The sequence below is a fragment of the Drosophila serrata genome, unplaced genomic scaffold, assembly GCF_035046125.1.
Source record: "Drosophila serrata isolate PLE 108 unplaced genomic scaffold, ASM3504612v1 contig_293, whole genome shotgun sequence".
Taxonomy (NCBI): Eukaryota; Metazoa; Arthropoda; class Insecta; order Diptera; family Drosophilidae; genus Drosophila; species Drosophila serrata.
Genome location: NW_028257191.1, coordinates 224764 through 245732, shown reverse-complemented (window position 1 = coordinate 245732; position 20969 = coordinate 224764). Strand labels below are relative to the sequence as shown.

At 39.2% G+C, this 20969-nt stretch overlaps 1 long non-coding RNA gene across 1 annotated transcript; it reads right to left on the bottom strand.

Annotated features, from left to right (window-relative positions):
* Window positions 1-2825: 2825 nt before the first annotated feature.
* Window positions 2826-4789, bottom strand: LOC147643067 (uncharacterized). Its single transcript, XR_015272531.1, has 2 exons — window positions 4197-4789; window positions 2826-4136 (listed from the first exon to the last, which is right to left on the bottom strand). It is a non-coding gene; the product is annotated as an uncharacterized LOC147643067 (long non-coding RNA).
* Window positions 4790-20969: the final 16180 nt, after the last annotated feature.

The window sequence follows — 20969 nt, the reverse complement described above, 5'->3', positions numbered from 1 at the left end:
ATGAACAAATTCTGAAACTTATTCTTCAAGATATACCAACAACATAACAGTCGATGAAACATGTGCAGAAGTGGAGCTGCAGAGTCCACTAGACAATACAGATACAAGTATTAACGTTAATTGGAGAATGGGGTTTTGGTGGCAGAACTGGACACAGTGAGTACAGCAAAAGTTTTCAAATTATAATGACTTTGATAGATGTGTATTTGCAACATCGTACGTCCCACTTTAACTTATCATATAGCTGAAAGCAACTCCAAAATAATATGGAAAAATCCTAGGCCATCATCTACACGTTATTGTAGGCCAGCCAAATTCAATTTAAAAAGGAGTGCGCCACACTATCCGTTGAAGAAGACCTGTATATTAAAAACAAATTAGAGCACTTCAATTTAAAATTCCCAATTAGAAATTAGTCATAAATTATAGACTGCAAACTTACTTGGTAGATGGTAAAGGCTGCAAAGCGTCTATGAAATGTTATATTTGCGTTGAGAAACCCACTTTTAGACTTTATTCTTTCTTCCAACTTTTATATAGCAAACGTGGGGCTCCCCTTTGTAGGCCCCACCTTGTCCAACGTGCCAGATATTACACTCATAACTGGACAAAGTACAATGGTATCAGACTGGAAAGTCCTGGAGAGACCATCCTTCTCAGACCACATGTACATACAGTTCCAATGCGAGTTCGATTAGTCTCCAAAACCAACAGTCTTTAGGAATCCCCGAAACACTAACTGGGGAAAGTTTAAAGAAATAATCTCTCGTAAACTCGCGACTTGTCCGGGCACAGTAAAATCCGATGAAGATATAGAAAAGTCCCTAGAGACCCCCTCAAAGGAATTACTGGATGCATATCATGCATCATGCCCGATTTCAAGCAGCAAGAAAAGGAACAGACTACCCTGGTGGAACAAGGACCTCTCGCTCCAACGCGATGACCTCAGAGAATTCTTCAAACTCGCCAAGCAGGCGAGGATGATATAATCAACGAGGAATACATAACCCTGCTAAGGAACTACAAGAAGGAAATACGCATGGCACAAAGAAGCTCTTCGAGAAACTTCTGCTCCAGCAAAGAGTCGTCCCCAGAAACGGCTAGACTACGGAAGTTGCTTTTAAAGCAACCCACCATACAGAGTCAGCTCAAACGCGACGACGGGCAGTGGACTGAGGGCACCGAAGAGGCCCTAACTGCAATTATGCACGGACACTTCCCAGGTTACACAAAGATCACTAACACGCACCCCGCCATCAGCAATTGGAAAGGAAATCTACTATGTTGCAGACGGGTACAATCAGATTGGGGCACCGCTTCCATGGTGAAAGGAGCGCACAGAGGCACGCCGCAAGGCGGAGTCCTATCGCCCCTCCTATGGAATCTAGTGGTCAACGACCTAATCAGAGGGTTCGAGAGGAAGGCCCCGAAGATAACAGCCTTTGCTGAGGATATAAGCATAATTATCACGGTAGTTTGTCCATCGACCCTTAGCTAGATCATGGAATCAACACTCAGGGAGATATGTAAGGGGACGGACAAGGTAGGACTCAGTATCAGTGCGGATAAGACGGACGTCATTCTCTTTACTAAGAGATACAAGGTACCGCTATGGATGTTCCCAAAAATAAATACAAGCCAATGCAGCATATTCCAGGCGGAAGTATTTTCCATCAGGAAGGCGGCACAAGAAATAGCCCGCCCAAGTGAGGCGGTAAACTTGTTCGTAGACAGTCAGGCGACAATCAGATTCATGCAATCGTCAGCGGTCAGTTCCAAAAATGTACTAGCAAGCAGAGACGCACTAGATATCCTAAGCGCGACAACAACAGTGCGGATCTACTGGGTTCCCAGTCAACAGGGCATAGAGGGAAACGAAATCGCAGACGAACTTGCAAAGGAAGAAGTCGGACTGGCTCTGGATAGAACAGAAAACTTCCCAGTCTCTCTAAAAACGCTCCAAAGCGAGTTGAAGAGGCGGGCGGACGTACGAGCAAAAAGCAGGTGGAGAGGTAACTCTGCGACTTGCAAAACATCTAAAATCACGTGCAAAGAGCGCAATGACAAACTCAGCCACTACGTACAGCATATATCCCTTGAAGACTTCAGACTATAAGTGGAATTCTTACGAGTCACTGCCTGGCTGCCGCGCATGCAGTCATGCTGGGCAGGAAATGCGATGAGTCTGAGGCAACCGAAACCTTGGAGAATCTCATCTGTAAGTGGCCAGATCTTACGCAGGCAAGAGTAAAACACCTCGGTGCCCCAGTACTGGCATCACAAGCAGATGCCTCCAAGAGTTCGCCAGGTGAACTACTTGCCTTCGCAAAAACAACCGCGATCCTAAAGGAAAAAAAACATCCGGATAAATAGGGGTCATACTGGCCTATGATTGGCCCCCTCAGAAGGGCCGTCCGATTCAACCTTACCTAATCTATATACTCTCATTCATATATAAGTCTGAACGGGCCGTATCCTACAACTATTTCATATACTTGCCATATAAACGATTGGGAAATTTAAAAAAAAAAGAGGGGAAGTTAACTTCGGCACGCCGAAGTTTATATACCCTTGCAGATATAACTTCGATCAGTAGAAATTAAAACAATACAAATTATATATATTTATGTTAAAAACAATGAAGTTATGCCTGCTTTCAATTTATTTACCTACTAGCCGGCCCGTCCCTGCTTCGCACGGGAATTAAACATTACATTTAGATTTGTCAATTTTAACACATTCGTAATAATACATAATAATAATATGACACATATTCATCCTTTTTTTTTTCAATTATTGAGGTCATAACCCTAAAAGAAAATACATTTATTTTGTTAGTGCTTCTCTGTAAACAATATTTGATGTTGTTTTATTTTGTGGCAGCAAAATAAATTGATTTTCAGGGGCTCCGACTCGCGATAGACCAACATACAGTTGACCATGAGTAAAACATTTATTTCGCAGATCGATCCATAATAATTCGAAGGTTTGGCCTTGGGACTTGTTAATTGTTAATGCGAAAGATGTTTTTACCGGAAATTGAAGCCGTTTAAATGGGATTGGCAGATCAGTTGGGATCATCGGTATCCTCGGTATATGAGCTAGTTGACCACTTGCTGGGCCAGTGATAATAGTTGCTACAATTAAATTGTCCTTTAACTCCTTAATAAGCAGCCTCCTCCCATTACACATGCTTGGTGGGTTTAAATTTCTTAAAAGCATGATTGGGATTCCGATTTTTAACGTCAATTCATGGGGTGGCAGTCCAGAAGGGTTCAACGAATTTAAAAATTCCTGTGGATAATGGACTGCATCTTCAATATTCGTTACAGTGTCGATCGATTTGTATGTTTTTGTTTGGACGGGGACTTTTTGAACAATCAGATTATTTATTTCATTGATAGTATCATTCTTAGGTGATACTATAGCCCGAGAACACAGCCAATGGAAGTCTCTTTCGTGCAAATTCTCGATATCAGGGTATACAGAATCTATTAAATTTTCCAAATTATGGAGTATTTGGCCTAGAGACTCATCCAGAAGAATGTCACAATGACCGCTTAAATTTGGAGTTGGAAAAATTCCTTCCCCAAGTTTTAGCAGTTGCTGTGGGAAATCGCTATCAGTGATTCCATGAAGATGAGCTCTCATATTTGTCCTTAATTTTAACGTTTCAATCGTAGTCCATATGGGAGACGATTTCAAGCATGCCTTGATGATATCTGCTCGCGTGCCTCTGTTAATAACGGGGAGAGTCTGCCGAAAATCTCCAGCAAATACAAAAGTAATCCCGCCCATGACTGCAGAGGAGTTCCTTAGATCCTGTAAGGTTCTGTTCACGGCCTCTATATGTGCTCTATGGCTCATCGTGCATTCGTCCCTCATAATCAATGATGCCTCTTGTAGTAATTTACCAATAGGTCAATTTTTGCGTATTGAACATGTAGATTGTTGTTCAAGATTGACGGATAGTGGAAGTTTAAAAGTATAATGAGCAGTTTTGCCATCCTTCAAAAGAGTTGCAGCATTCATCACAGCATCCCGCAAATGGATATATTCCTCGGACCGAAATTTCGTCTGATTCAATCTAAGAGGCAGACCTGATGCATCCGGCCAATAACGACATTCGATTCGAGCTGTAATCAATAGTTGGGTTATATCTGATCTTCTGCCAGCTGTAAACGCGCTTCAGCTACCCTTGCCCTGTCGCGTTCATTATTTTGAGAGTGAATCAAATCGATTGCTGCAGAACGCGACTGTCTAACTCTTAATCGTTTTCTCTCAAGCCTATCTGCTCGTCTTTCTGCTGATTCTTCCTTGTGCATCTGCATTGCTCTCAGCCGCTCAGTCTCTCGGATGGAGGCCCGTTCTTCGTCAGTTATATTCGTAATCTTACGTCTTTTTGCTTCTGTATTACGCTTACGACGACCCAAACTCTACTTCTTGGGTGGCAGGACTTCGTTTCTTACTGAACCTGAACAAAAAAATAAAATTTTTATCTCCAATTCCTTATTTCAATATGTTTTGAATGTTTGACAGGAAATGCTTTGGCTGCCTGTAGAGGGCGGTAGATGTAAGGTAGTTTTTTGTTTTTTTTTTTAACACCTTGGATTACGTTATCTTAATTTTAGTAAGGATGCCTATTTTTTTTTTAAATGAAATATAGCCTATGACACTCAGGAATGATGTAGCTTTCCAACAGTGAAAGAATTTTTCAAATCTGCCAAGTACTTTCGGAGCCTATTCAATTCATACAAACAAACAAACAAACTTACATTACCTCTTTATATAATAGTATAGATATAGATACATAAATCTCACATTTTATGAAAATCAGTTAAAAACTGAAAAAGTTATTATTATCGAAATAACGTCAGAAGTGGAATAGTTTAATTTTTATGTTTCAAGTAAAAAAAGCTGTAATTCTTATTATTCGCAATTTATATTTATTAGGTTTACAATTATTGTGGAGAATTCGGATGCCATTTTTAGTGAGTGTTGTTTTATACCCTTGCAGGGTATTATAATTTCAGTCAGAAGTTTGCAACGCACTGAAGGAGGCACCTCCGACTATATAAAGTATATATATTCTTGATCTGGATCAACAGCTGAGTCGATCTAGCCATGTCCGTCTGTCCGTTTCTACGCAAACTAGTCTCTCAGTTTTAAAGATATCTGAATAGAACTTTGTAGTTAGCCTTCTATATACTCTCACTCGTATATATGTCGGAACGGGCCGGATCGGACGACTATATCATATAGCTGCCATAGGAATTATCGGAAAATTTTTACAAAAAAATTTTTAACTTTTTCAGTTTTCAATAGAATTGGATCAAATTTGAGATATAGCCATTTTACTATACTTTACAATTTTGCATAAAATTTTATGAAAATCTGACTACTAAATCAACTTTTTCAGTTTTCAGCTGATTTTCATCAAATTTGAGGTATGACCATTTTATATTAGTCTTAATTTTTGTGTCAAATTTCATTTCAAAAATCGGACGACTATATCATATAGGTGCCGTACAAACGATCGTTAGATGTGGAGAAAAATGCATATCTGTGAATGTAAAACTGCAAATATAATATGTATAGGTGAATGAAATGAAAGCAGGTATTACTTCATTGTTTTTTAACACAAATATATATAATTTATATTGTATGGCTTTCTATTCATAGAAGTTCTATCTGCAAGGGTATATAAACTTCGGCGTGCCGAAGTTAGCTTCCTTTCATGTTTTTTCTTAAAATTTTCATTAATACATTAACAATAATCGCTTTGATCTTCTCTAAATTGTTTGCACCACTTAGGTACAAACGAGCTACAGAGCAAGAGACACTGGAACATCTGCTCTGCTTCTGCCCAGCGCTGAATCACATCAGATTTCGCCACTTTGGTGTCTACCAGATGAAGTCACTGGAAAGTATAGGAAAGCTGAAAGTTTCGACAATCCTAGGTTTCCTTACTGACTCTGGTTGGTACTGATAGTGATCAGGATCACCAAGAACAAACAGAGGGAGTGAATCAAAGAGGAGCTTAGCTTTATTTGGAGGCCCTAGTATCGGGCCTCACCACTGTAACCTACCTACCGAGGTACCTTTCTCAAAGACACTTGTTGTCTTATTTATATAGTTTTAGGAATAAAGTTTCAAGTAAGACTATAACTTTTATAATTAGAAATTTTGCTATAGCTTCCATACCTATTTTTTGTGACTACTTTAGTTATGACGTTTGCAGTGGAGTTCACTGTTTTTACATTTTGTGAATGGTTTTAAATTCATCCTGTTTAAATTGTATTTCAATTATATATGGAATTTTGTCATGTATGATATAATCATTATAGTTTAAGGGGTGTTATTCAAAAATCGGAATTAGAAAACATATTTTGTATATGCTTCTATAAGGCATTCGAGATTATAGTTTTTGTAAATTTAAAATTTGATTTTTCAGATGTGTATATTAATTTAATTGTGTCTGATAAATATATATTTTTTTACGCTACTAACTGGGCAGAAAAGATTCTGTTCAATTGAACACAGTTTGTAGTAAAATCAATTGTTATACAACGCAGTGCATTAAAAAACGAAGCCGGTGCTCGCACAGGCAAAAAGCATATTTCAGTGGTCCAGCGCAATCATTCGGGCATCTCTCCTTGTACGTCGTTAGCTTTTTTGGAAGAGGTGAATTAATATAGTGTTTGTTCGTTGAGGGTATTGCTAAGTGGGTAGATGTACTGGGATTATTTCCCTATTTCCTTATATTCTCGGTCAAAACATCGAGCTCACTTTGTAGCTTTAGATCCGTTGACTATGCGGGTATTGGAGATTTAGTATATAATAGCCATTTTAAATGCTTGTCTTGTACTCCACATCACATCTTTTTACTCCCATCGACGTTGTAATTTGTTTATAAATATATGTACATCAAAGTCAATGTCCATGCAATTTGTGGTAGTCGACCAAAGCATACCGACAAGACATACTAAAATAGATTTTAAACAAAAAAGGAAGGCACGCCGAAGTTTACATATATAGCCTTGCAGAAAGAACTTCGATCAACAGGAATTTATACAATTTAAATTATAAATATTTATGTTAAAATACTAAATCAAGTAATACATGTATTATATATTCATTTCATTCAACTATACATATTATAAAGTTAAAGTTATATTTACAGTTTACAGTTATATCTAACGATCGTATGCATGGCAGCTATATCATATGATATAGTCGTCCAATTTTAATAAAATTAAAATCGAAATTCTAGAATAATATAAAAGGGCTATATGATAAAGTCGTCCGATTTTCATAAAATTAAAAACAAAATTCTAGAACTATATAAAAGGGCAATATCTCAAATTTGATGAAAATCTGTTAAAAACTGAAAAGGTTATAATTTTGATGGTATTATTGTCTCGATCGTTCCTATGGCAGCTATATGATATAGTAGTCTAATTTTCATAAAATTTTACACAAAATTGTACAAAATCTAAAATAGCCATATCTCAAATTTGATAAAACCGTGCTGACAACTATATTTGTTGTAAAAATTTTTCGATAGTTCCTATGGCAGCTATATGATAAAGTCGTCCGATCCGGCCCGTTCCGACATACATATATACGAGTGAAAGTATATAGAAGACTAACTGGAAAGTTTCATTCAGCTTCAAAACTGAGAGACTAGTTTGCGTATTAAAGACAAAAGTTTCTTTCTTAGTAAATGCATAAAATTTAAATTAATTATTATTAATACATTTTAATAAAAACTTTATAGAATGTTTACACATTATTTTTTTATATGTATTATACAAGTAAATTTATAATTGTTATTTTAATTTGTGGGCGGCAGAATCCTGAGACTCCTACACTTAAAGACTCCTCTGACTCCCATCCACTTCCGTGACCCGGGCGAGTCTTGAAAATGCCTCCCCTCAAGTCCGGTGTTTAAAGCAGCCTGTGCCCTCTGACTATAAGGTTCACAGCTGAGGGGTAAATTCAGCTGTGTTCGTACGGAGCCTTCTGAAGGCCAGGCAATCCTGGGTCGGAAGTGGCCTTCCCGGGGCTCTGGGGCGAAGCCACGGTCGACCTTCTTCAATGCCCAAAACTCCTCGGGCCCGCCGCTGAGCAACGCGGGCGTTAATGAACATGGACACAAACAAATCCGCTTCGGACCTCTCGACGCGACGCTACCTCCGTCGAGTTCGGCGGGCAATACTAAGGCAAGCACTCCCAAAACGGAACAACACAACACAAGGAGGTCGAAAACAGACTGTCTGAGATGGTAACAGATAAATTCATATCGGAGCCATCTGGATCGACACCCTCCTTTGACTCATCAGACATGGTTAGAGGGCACCGGGTGATCAGGTGCCAAGATAAAGGTTTTCCAAGCCGACCCGGACGATGTTCTTGAAGACAAAGTCGACGACAACAAGCTGCTGGACGACTTAGCCATCGACTATGGTACCCCCAACACCACCCTGAAATAAAGCCGACTGCCGTGCAGATAAACCTAAAGCGTAGCTCGCATGCTTCAGAAAATCTTGCTGTCCTTCTCCGAGAAAAGGGACATCGACATCGGCCTAACACAAGAGCCATGGTCTAAGGACGGGCAAATCTTTGGTATGGCCTTAAAACGATACACAAATATAACTCCACAGGCAAGCCAAGGGCGGGTATAATTATCAAAAACAACCTTAACGCACTTCTATATCCCAAACTTAGCAACTCAGATCTAGCTGTGGCCAAGTTTGAACAACTATACTCATAGGCTCCGACTACATGGCCCACGACAAACCGCCAACTCCTGAAGCATTCATCAGTGCAATGCAGTGGGCTGAGAGGGCCAAGGCAACGCTTATCCTCGGGTGCGGCGCCAACGCTAGGCACACCCTATGGGGAAGTAAGGAAACAAACGAGAAGGGTGAGTCTTTTCGTTGGTATTATATGTCGTGACGCCACTATCTTTAACAAGTGCAACACGCCCACCTTAATTTTTCCAAGTACGGGAGAATTTCAAGGCTGGGAAGAGGTCCTAGACATAACTCTCCAAATGGAGCACAGCAATTATAAGGTAGGAAAATGGAGGGTTTCGACACAACACTCTTTTTTACACCATAGGTAAAAATCCTTAATATAATATAATAATAAGACACATACAAGCCAAGGATTAGCGGCCGATTGGCCGACCTCATTCCTCATAAAACCGCTGGAACGGATACTTTATATCCACATCAGCGGTAAAACGGAGAAAAGCCTTTCCGCCGCAAAGCATGCTTCCAGGAAAGGCAGATCCACGGAGACCGCACTACATGAAGTTGTACGATACATAGAAAAGGCACTGCTCTTTGAGAATTACATAGAAGAGGCCTTCAATAACGTAAACGTTATTATCTTGTAAAGAAAAACATACTTCAGGGGGGAGTTCTGTCTTCGGTGCTCGGGCTGATAACAATAGATGACATATTAAAATAACTCAACAGTGAATGTGTGAATGTGAATGTGTGTGGTAGCATACGCAGACGACGTAGTTTTACTGACTTCAGGACCACTCCCCGACGTCATCAGCAAACTGATGACAAGGGCACCATGTTTAAAAATTATTAAGATCTGTTTGTAAATCCGACTGGTAGGCCACGTACCTGTATTGCACGCAAAGCTTTACGTCATCCGCGTACATACATAAGCACTCTGGAGTTAGTCAAGACTTTGGGCAGGTCATTTATAAATAATGTAAACAATAAGGGACCCGAACAATAAGGGACCCAGAAGTAACCCTTTAAACATTAGAACAGATAACTTGAGATCCAATTAAGAAGGTCAACTGGGAAACCCATTAAATCTAATTTCCATACGAGAGAACGGTTAACAGAGTCAAATGATTTATTTATCAGTATAGATTACATCTGTCTACAAAATTATTTTGGAAGCTCTTTATTATATAAGAGGAGAGCACCAAAAGATATGTTGTTGTTGATCTTCGCTTAATAAAATCATGTTGACATGGAGAAATAACTGATCTACTAAGGTGCTGCCAGAGAGGAGTAATTATGTTTTTAAAAAGTTTAGGAATGACCGACAACTTAGAGGTTCCTCTATAATTGTTTGCATCCGATTTGCTACATTTTTGTGGAGAGGGATAATAAACGATTCCTTCCAAATAAGGGGAAAGTGGGAGGTTTCTAAGGATAATGCAAACAATTTCTGAAGGGGATGACACGGGGCGTCGGCACAATACCTGGACACAGAGCCAGGAGTTCCGTCGGGACCTGGCAAATAAACCGGCTTGACACGGTGAAGATAGAAAACAAGAGAGCTTTCGTTTAGGCTAGGACTGAAAATTAAGTTCGATTTAGGTATGACGTAGAAATAAGTCTGATTTAAATTCGAAGAGTTTGAATAAGTTGTTTTAAGGAACTGGAAAAATATATCGGCTATTGCCTGATCATTGTTTGCGGTAGTATGTTCAATTGAAAGAGAGAAAGAATTTGTTTTAGGCTTACGTTTAGTGTTAACAGAATTATAAAACTGTTTTGGGTCCTGTGAGAACTGAACCCTGCAACGAGTTATATATTTTTTATAAGACTGCGCGTTTAGCACGGTAAAGTTTGACCGAGCTGATATATTAGATAAAAGGGAAGATTGAGAACCGGTGATTTTAAATTTAGCATACAGCCTAGATTTTTTATTTTTAAGTCGGCTCAACTCTTTATTAAACCACTAAGGCTTATTCGAGATTGGCGGGTAGTATTACGGAACACATTCAGTAAAATATGAGATTATTGCATTGTAAAAAATATCCACGGCTGGCAGTTGTGCACATGTATAGATCGGACCAATTGAATTCATATATAAAATTATTCAGCCGTCGTTCAGTTCGCCTTGCGAGAACAGATGACTTTTTGGCTGGGCGGTCAGATATATTATGTAAGTCAGCCCCTATATATATAGTCATATCTATGATACGGATGATACAGATCTTCGGGTAAAATGAGTCTCGTTTGTACGGCACCTATATGATATAGTCGTCAGATTTTTGAAATGAAATTTGACACAAAAATTAAGACTAATATAAAATGGCTATACCTTAAATATGATGAAAATCAGCTGAAAACTGAAAAAGTTATACATTTAATTGTATTAATTTCTGGATCGTTCCTATGGGAGCTATATGATATAGTGATCCGATTTTCATAAAATTGTATGCAAAATTGTAGAGTATAGTAAAATGGCTATATCTCAAATTTGATCAAATTCTATTGAAAACTGAAAAAGTAAAAAATTTTTTTTGTATAAATTTTCCGATCATTCCTATGTCAGCTATATGATATAGTCGTCCGATCCGGCCCGGTCCGACGTATATATATACGAGTGAGAGTAAATAGAGAACTAACTGCAAAGTTTTGTTCAGATACATTCAAAACTGAGAGACTAGTTTGCATAGAAACAGAAGGACTGACGGACATGGCTATATCGACTATACTGTTGATCCTGATCAAGAATATAAAGACATTATTTGGTCGAAGATGACTCCTTCACTGCTGATTGAAATTATAATACCTTGCCAGGGTATAAAGATCCCGCTTGTATAAAAAATATAAAAAAATTGAAACAGGTGATAACTTCGCATCCCATACTTTGATATACATATACACTCACTTCTGACGCATCATGTTGTGATGTGTTATCCCAGGAAAGCCACCCAATTTTTTTGCGACTATAACACTGAATAATAATGAAAAGATTTATACAGAATTTTTAAGAATTCTGTGGAGCATAAACGTTTTTATTACAAATTATCAACCCATAAAATTTTTACATTTAGAACATAAAAGGATAGACATTTCACCCAGAAAGATGGTTATTGAAACTAGGAGATCGACTACTTAAAAGGAAAGGAAAATAGAGTAGCTGACCTTTAAGTTCGACATACGAAACGAGCATAACGAAAATATATTAGATATAAATATAATAGCAGCAGTCCACTCAAGTAAAGAAAACTTACACAATCATTCTTCCATAAAAGAAAGAAATAATTATTACATACAAAACTCATATTATCAATATAAACTGTAAAACAGAGGAAAATAATTAAATGGGAAAAGTATAATCTTTATAGATAAACATGATTTTTCAACAACAGGAAATATAACAAATTCACATATTCACATAAACAATCCACATCCGCAGCTAGCGACCGCAACCAACCCGTTGTTAAATTTATTCTTAGCGTCGTTCTTAGTCAACTGACGGAACATTAATTCGACTCCCAATTAATTTCACTTTATACAAACATATATAAAATATTTACAGTAACGCACTAAACTGTTGGCACAGTTGTAAACTTGAACTTTAAGTGCCACTTCCAGGCTTTTCAGATATTTTAATAGGTCTATTTTTTAACATTGTTAAATTAAACATTTCTTTATTTAAAGGCACCATTTGTTTGGTTTTTTCATTAACGTACTAAAAACTATTTTAATTTAAAAAAAAACAGAACAAATTTCGTGAAACAAAAGTCTTGGCACACTTAATCTAATTTTGTAAATTTTTTTTTTTAATTTAAAATAATTCATATTTCGTCGGTAGTCTTTTCTGTTTAATCACGTCCACAAGACGTCTGGGCATAGAATGCACCAATTTTTTAGTAACTTTTGCTAAAATAATCAGCAATTTCTCCAATAATGCCTTTTTAATGTCATTTTTGATGAAATGTTGTGTTTTTTCATTCTTCTATCGAGTTCCTACCACAAATGCTCGATCGGATTTAGGTCCGGTGACTGTGGTGGATGTGGCAGTACATGTGCTCTATAGTGAGTGAGCAACATGCTCACATCGTGAGCAGAATGCTTCAGATCATTGTCCTGCATAAATGTGACGAACTTTTGCATTTTTCACTTTGAAGTTTTTTTTTTTAAGTTTTCTTTCAAAATATTGAGGTAATATGCTTTATCCATGATACCCCCGATGAACACCAGGTTACCGACACCAGCGCATGACATGCATCCCCATACCATCACGCCTCAGCCGCCGTGTTTGACTTTTGCGCCAAGTCACTTTTATCCGGCTTAGTTCCATCATTTTGGCTATTTCGCAATACGATTTTTCTTTGAGTTACGTTCGTTTATTTTCGTTTATTCTCCATTTTCTTAAAATTTAGGCAAATGGCAAAAGAACTGTAGATAAATGTAACTTTTTTTGAAAACTTTGTGACGCCATGTGCTTAAAAAAAATCCTCTTTTACATTTCTTAAAAAAAAAATAAAGAACATAAAGGCCTTAAGTCTAAAATAAATCAAGTAAAACTAATAACTGTGCCAAGATTTTTGTGTCACGAAATATGGTCATTTTCTTTTAAAGTTTATATATATTAAAAATATAGGGTCATTTTATACATAATTATTTAATTTAACTATATTAAAACAAGAAAGAGAGCTAACTTCGGCACGCCGAAGTTTATATACCCTTGCAGATAGAACTTCCTATGACTTGGAATCCCAACAATATAAATTCTATTTATTTGTGTTAAAAAACAATGAAGTAATACCTGCTTTCATTTCATTCACCTTTACATATTATATTTGCAGTTTTACAGTCACAGATGTGCATTTTTCTCCACATCTAACGATCGTTTGTATGGCCCCTATATGATATAGTCGTCCGATTTTCATAAAATTTTACACAAAATTTAAATGGCTATACCTCAAATTTGATGAAAATCTGTTGAAAACTGAAAATGTTATAATTTTTAATTGTCTTAATTTCTCGATCGTTCCTATGGGAGCTCTATGATATAGTTGTCCGATTTTCATAAAATTTTATAAAAAATTGTAGAGTATAGTAAAATGGTCAAATTTGATCAAATTCTGTTGAAAACTGAAATTGTTATAATTTTTTATATATACTTTTTTTTATATATACTTTATATGGTCGGAGGTGCCTCCTTCACTGCGTTGCAAACTTCTGACTGAAATTATAATACCCTGCAAGGGTATAAAAATGTATTCAATAAAATAATGTATACGCCTGGAAATAGCACTTAAAGTTCAAGTTTGCAACTGTGCCAACAGTTTAGTGCGTCACTGTATAAAAGACGGAAAAATTTGATAATACTCAAATCCTTCTACAATGTGCTCCACGAAAAACTATTAGAGCTGTATGCAAATAATAATCAGTTCTATTTTATAAAATTCACAATGACACAGGACATGGATAATGAAACTGGGCCCGTTAAAAATATATCGTTTTATCATATACAAGAAAGTATGCGTTCAGGAATTCAACAAACATGAAATCATTTGAAAATCAAAATGTGTTACCCAAATTGGTTAGAATTAGTGCAAATAGTCAATCGTCATTGGTCCAATTGGACTTTGTAAGAAAATCAATTACGAAAGAAACCTAATTAGGAATAAATAAAAATAATCCAAAACCACATCAGAAAAAAATTAATTTTATTCACATAAAAAAGGGAGTATTTTTTACAACATATCGATCTAACAGTTATAGATCCATTTTCCAAACCACATAACAATAGTAGAACACATTACAAAGTTAAGGAAAAGGGATAAAATTTACCATGCATTTAATGGCATGATAATTAAGAAAATAGTAATATACATATGTACCTCACAAACCCAAATAGTCCGTCAAGAATTTCAAAGAAAAGAAAGTTTGCGAAATTCATTAGCAGCTGGCCCTTCAATAATTGCTTTTATAAAACCAATAAACTATTAAATGTAAATTCAATAGGAAAGTAAAACTGCATGCATACGAGCACGTGTAAGTATGCATACACTCAGATATACCCTGCAGTACCTGTCATCAACAAAAAAATCAACGTTTCACCAACAGTCAAGGGGGTGCTGTTGATTTTTCATCAATGACAGCCCATACAAAGTGTTGATTAATTTAACATGGGCATGTCCTAGGATGTCATCAATAAAAATTCATCAACAAAAAGTCGATGATTAATCAACAATTAATCATCAGCAAATTTCTCAAGGGCCGGGCCATGGTACTGCCGACGACTGCCGTCGGCAGAGGGTCGATTCGGTAGAAGTCGCAGTCGGCAGAGCGTCACCTCAGTAGAAGTCGCAGTCATCAACGTGCTGATGACATGTAGATGACTGTGGCCTATTGATGACACGCGGTACTGCAGGGTACATACATACATATGTAGATTCACATGTACATAAGTACATACATACGTACTCACGTAAAAGTCTTATTCAAGAGTTAAAAAACTTACTTTTCAGATATTTATCCTTGTCATCCACGACACCACCGGCAAGTCACGCTAAATTTGCAATATTCTTTTACAAATTTGGAAAAGTAATTTATTCTTCCAATTTCTACGGGTTTCTTGAACGAAGCACAGTAGAGATGAAACAACATACATGATTCCCAGCCAAAACATCGATGTTACCGATATTTCGAAAACATCGATGGCATTGCTGTTGGTATCGATGTTTTTCCACCTCCACCTACAAGGGTATAAAACTGACAGGAAGATTTTATAAACAAGAAATTAAGCTAACTTTGTTATGGCCACGTAAATATCGATAGCATTAATAGACCCACATAAGGGGTGTTATACGATTAGCTCAGGGATGCCACCCTGGCCCAATAGCTGATCGGTAGCATGCACCACCTTATGAGGAAAAAGGTTCTTGACCTGGAATGGTTCAAATCTGAAACAACGGTTCCAACCAGAAAAGAAAAGAGAAGGTGAAAAGAAACCACAAGGGGATAGAGCGGGTAATTTGTTCCAAGCTACGCGAGAAGGCGGGTCACGAAATTTTAAATGAAAAGTGAAAATAATTTTTGTAAAGTAAAGTGAAGAACTCTGTGCCGCTGCACTCAACAAAAAAAAAAAAAAAAAAAGAACGTTGAGTGGTAAATTTGAAATAACAGAAAGGCTACGAAATCACTTGGACGTGAGCAGAGGATCAGCGAGGACGGGAAGCCGGTTCGAGAAAACTCAAAAGGTAAGTGGTCGTGGTCCGGAGGTGAAGCCCTATTATCATGGCTCTCATTTCCAGGCTCGACCAGACCCAGTCCTCACAGAAAAATTCCGGCCTGTCGCAAAATTCTGGCCGTCACAAAATTCTGGCTGTCACAAAATCGGTCAATCCCATGTTTTTTTTTATTTGGTTCGGTTTGGTGGCCACTAATTAAAAGCCTTGGGACATTAAACATAACCCCGTATAAAACAACCGGTAAAGAGTCGGCAGGCATATGTGCGCCAACACCGACATTATAAATTTGTAAAAATTTGTAAATGTGTTCTTTTGTGTCTGTTTGCGGAATATTTTCGTTTAGTTTTAAATATTTATTTATATATATATTCGTTACGTTTTTCAACGATTTTAGTATTTTATTTATTATTTCTTTACAATAATTAATCCTGCTGAGGATATAAAGAAGGGTATTTCTAGTTAATGGGTCTGGATAAGAGCGGGCGATCGCTCGAGAGGTCTCTCGCCAGAAAGAAGGACCCACTAATTACAAATATACAAGTGGCCACAGAGGTGTATCACTTTTGTGATTTGCTTCGGAGTCATAAGGACGACATCAGCGGCTGATAAGAAGCTGATCTGCGAACTGTGATAAAGGGAACAATTCTACTATATGCTATATAAATTTGTGATGTAGCCATAAGTAAAAGAAGGAATAGGGAATAAGACCATAAGTTGCAAATAGAAAGAAAGAAAACAAGAAAGGAAGCTAACTTTGGCACGCCGAAGTTTATATACCCTTGGAGATAGAACTTCTATGACTAGGAATCCATACAATGTAAATTATATATATTTGTGTTAAAAAACAATGAAGTAATGCCTGCTTTCATTTCATTCACCTATACATATTATATTTGCAGTTTTACATTCACAGATATGCATTTTACTCTACATCAAACGATCGTTTGTATGGCACCTATATGATATAGTCGTCCGATTTTCATGAAATTTTACAAAATTATAAAATGGCCATACCTCAAATTTGATGAAAATCAGCTGAAAACTAAAAAAGGTGATTTAGTAGTCCGATTTTCATAAAATTTTATGCAAAATTGTAAAGTATGGTAAAATGGCTATATCTCAAATTTGATCCAATTCTATTGAAGGCTAACTACAAAGTTTCATTCAGATAGCTTCAAAACTGAGAGACTGACTAGTTTGCGTAGAAACGGACAGACGGACAGAAGGACAGACGGACAGACGGACATGGCTAGATCGACTCGGCTGTTGATCCTGATCAAGAATATATATACTTTATATAGTCGGAGGTGCCTCCTTCACTGCGTTGCAAACTTCTGACTGAAATTATAATACCCTGCAAGAGTATAAAAATAACTGACAACTGTGCCAGGTATTCTAGCCTTGGCATATTGCGTTCAGCGGAAAAGAGGAAAGACCAACTGCGACATAAAAAAAAAAAAATTAAATGCAATTAAAGTTGCTAATTGTTTTTTTTGTGAGGACCGGAAAGTTCTGCGACATCTGCCGACCCAAGGTGACGGATCGTGAGCCTTTGGAAGCGAACAGGTGAGATGGGAAGATGACCCCGGCTGCCAACCGTAGAGCAGGAAGTAGCATCTTTTAAGACGCAGGATGAGTCCGTCTGAAAGCAAAAGAAATTAATTAATTAGTTATATGTTTTCCGGCGTCAATCCAATTGATGATTTGCGCTAGTTGACGGGCCGGGCGACAGTGTTTGTATAGTTTTGAAAATAATTGTTCATTCACACACAAATAGATGGCATAAGGATCATTAAGAGCACACACACCACTCACGACCCGGGGAACAATGACCGCATTGATTTTTGTTTACTTATTGTTGATTGGGATTTATTAATTAGTTTAGCACCAGTAACTAGGCATATTCCCGTAGAATGGCTGACAAAGGTAATGCTGAGGCAGGGAATGGAGAAAAGGGTGCTGAAGGGTTGATATCAGGGTCGGTCGGTGGCCGAATAAGCGAACAACATGGGAGGAGAGTTCCACGGATCCTGAACCTAGACCCAGAAGGGACTCCACACGGGTACTCGAATATCCAACTGGACCCGATTCAGGAACAAAACAGTTTGGAGAACGCCGAAGCATACAGATCGATGCATAAGCGGGAAATGCAGGAACTGATTCAGGTTTCACAAGAACAGATCCGAGTCGACATGACGCACCTGATGGACATTCGCATCGACCAGTGCATGCGAGCAGGTTTTGCCGAAATGATGAAGAGGATGGATCAACGAGACGCAGCTTCTTCATCATCATCGAACAGGTCTGGGAACACCGAGAGGGATCTGAAGGAAGGCCAGCAACCGGAAAAGGAGCGCGAACCAGTCCTAGGACAGGGCGAGCAGCAGAGGAACTCCTGGCAAGCTTTTGGCCAGAATTCTACATTCCAGTCGAGTCAACGGCTTTAGGGAAGACCCAGCGATGGAAGGACCCAAGGAGTAGGGAATGCCCAGGGTGGATTTAACCTTGCAGGACCAGGAAACCGAGCAAGATCCCGTAGTGTTGACCAAGTTGGAGCATATGTCCAGGGCCGGAACAACGCTCAAAGCATTCCAGACGGATGCGGGTTGCCGAACACGGTGACACCCAAATGTCCAAATTGCAGGACGGGAAACGCCCAGAGGAACGCAGCTGCGACGGGCGAACCGCGTTCCACGAAGGAGCCCGAGAGGAGGCCCCGAGTCAGTTAGGAGGAGAATACCGTGAGGGCACTCAACCGAGCGTGCAGGGACCAGGCCGACTACATCTGACCCTAAGCGAGAGGGTGCGCCGATACAGGGAAGCACGCGCACGGATATTCGGGGAGAATCAACTGGCAGGGATGACGCTTGTCTTAAAAAGGGTGAAGAAAGCGAAAGACCGGTTCCGAAGAAGGAAGCAAGAGCGATTCCAAGTGCAAAACAATTAATGCAATGGGAAGATAGGATAGGGAGACGGACCCAAGGCCATATGTAGTGATCGAGATTTCCGGAAGGACCATAAGGGGTCTGTTGGACTCAGGAGCATCCGTAAGCTTGCTGGGAAAAGGTTGCAGAGAGCTGTTAGAAACTCTGGATATCATATGGAAACCATATTATGCCAAAGTTAAAACGGCGAATGGGGCAACTCAACTGATCCTAGGAAAAGTCACGATACCGATGACATATAAAAAGGACACGGTAGTGATGAATTTGTTTTTATGTCCATCGCTGGAACAAGAGTTTTACCTGGGAGTGGATTTTTGGAAGAGTTTCAAGATAGCGCCGGAGATCTTAAATCTAGAGTCAATTCAGGAGGAGATAATCCAAGAAGGAGCGAAGAAAGAGGAACCCGAGCCACATGATCTGACCAAGGAGCAGAAAGAAAAGTTACAAAGAATCCGCGAGTCCTTCTTAACGTTTGAAGTGAACGGTCTTGGAAGGACGGACAAGATGAAGCACGCTATCGAGCTGGTAGAAGGAGCAGTCCCAGTAAAGGATCGGCATTATCCCGTATCACCAGCAGTACAGTCCCTGATCTACGAGGAAGTCGACGAGATGCTCCGTTTAGGCGTGATAGAGAAAAGTGACAGCGCCTGGTGTAATACGATAACACTCGTAAGGAAGCCCGGGAAAAATCGATGTTTAGATGCCAGAAAGCTCAACAAGATTACAATAAAGGATGCCTATCCACAACAAAGCATCGAAGGGATACTAAGCCGTATTAATACGACCAAGTACATATCGAGCGTGGATCTGAAACATGCTTTCTGGCAGATTGAACTGGAAGAGAAGAGCCGAAGGTATACGGCGTTTACGGTGCCGGGACGTCCCTTGTACCATTTTGTGACGATGCCCTTCGGCCTAACAAATGCAGGGCAACGCCTCTGTCGACTCATGGATAAAGTGATTCCACAGAGGTTGAGGGAGAACGTGTTCATGTATTTAGATGACCTGTTGGTTGTGTCTCCGACATTCGAAGAACACCTGGAGGCGCTCCGAGAAGTGGCAGAACTCTTGAGTCGCATTTCTGCTTCAAGGAACTCAGATATTTGGGCTTCATCATAGGCGGTGGCGTCTTGAAGACAGACCCAAAGAAGGTGGAGGCAATCCAGAATCTGGGCATTCCAAAGAGTATGCGGGAGGTAAGAAGCTTTCTAGAAACAGCGGGATTGTACAGGAGATTCATAAAGGGTTTCACTGACCTCGCGGCGCCGCTGACGGATACGCTTAAAAAGGGGAAGAAATTCAACATGAAGGCGGAGGCTAAGCAAGTGATTGAATCCCTGAAAAAGGCGCTCATAACGGCACCAGTACTGACACACCCGGATTTTTCACGAAGATTCTTTGTCCAGTGCGATGCGTCAGATTCCGGAGTGGGAGCGGTATTGTTCCAGGAGGAAGCAGACGGCGGCGAACGACCGATAGCATAGATGTCGCAGAAGCTCAACCAGTGCCAACGGAACTACAGTGTCACGGAGAAGGAATGCTTTGCAGCCGTCGTGCCAATCAAGCGTTTCCGGCCATACATAGGCTGATGCCATTCACCGTGATTACGGATCATGCCAGTCTGAAGTGGTTAATGTCTTTGAAAGATTTGAGTGGAAGGCTGGCAAGATGGTCCCTAAAACTGCAAGCGTACGACTTTGACATCCTACACCGGAAGGGATCGGAAAATGTAGTGGCTGATACCCTATCGAGAATGGTGGAAGAGGTTCAGGAAGAAGAAGACGACTGGATGCTGGGATTCCAGACCGTAGAGTTTGAATCGGAGGAGTATCGCGAACTGCTAAACGTGGTTGAAGCAGAAAAGGAAAAGCGGCCAGATCTAAAGGCAGTGGATGGCTTTGTATTCAAACGGGTCAGGACGAGCAGTAAACCAGAACTCGAAGAAACTTGCTGGATGTTGTGGGTTCCAACGTCGTTGAGCCAGACGTTGATTGAACAAGCGCACACACCACCATCGAAGGCCCATGGAGGAATGGCAA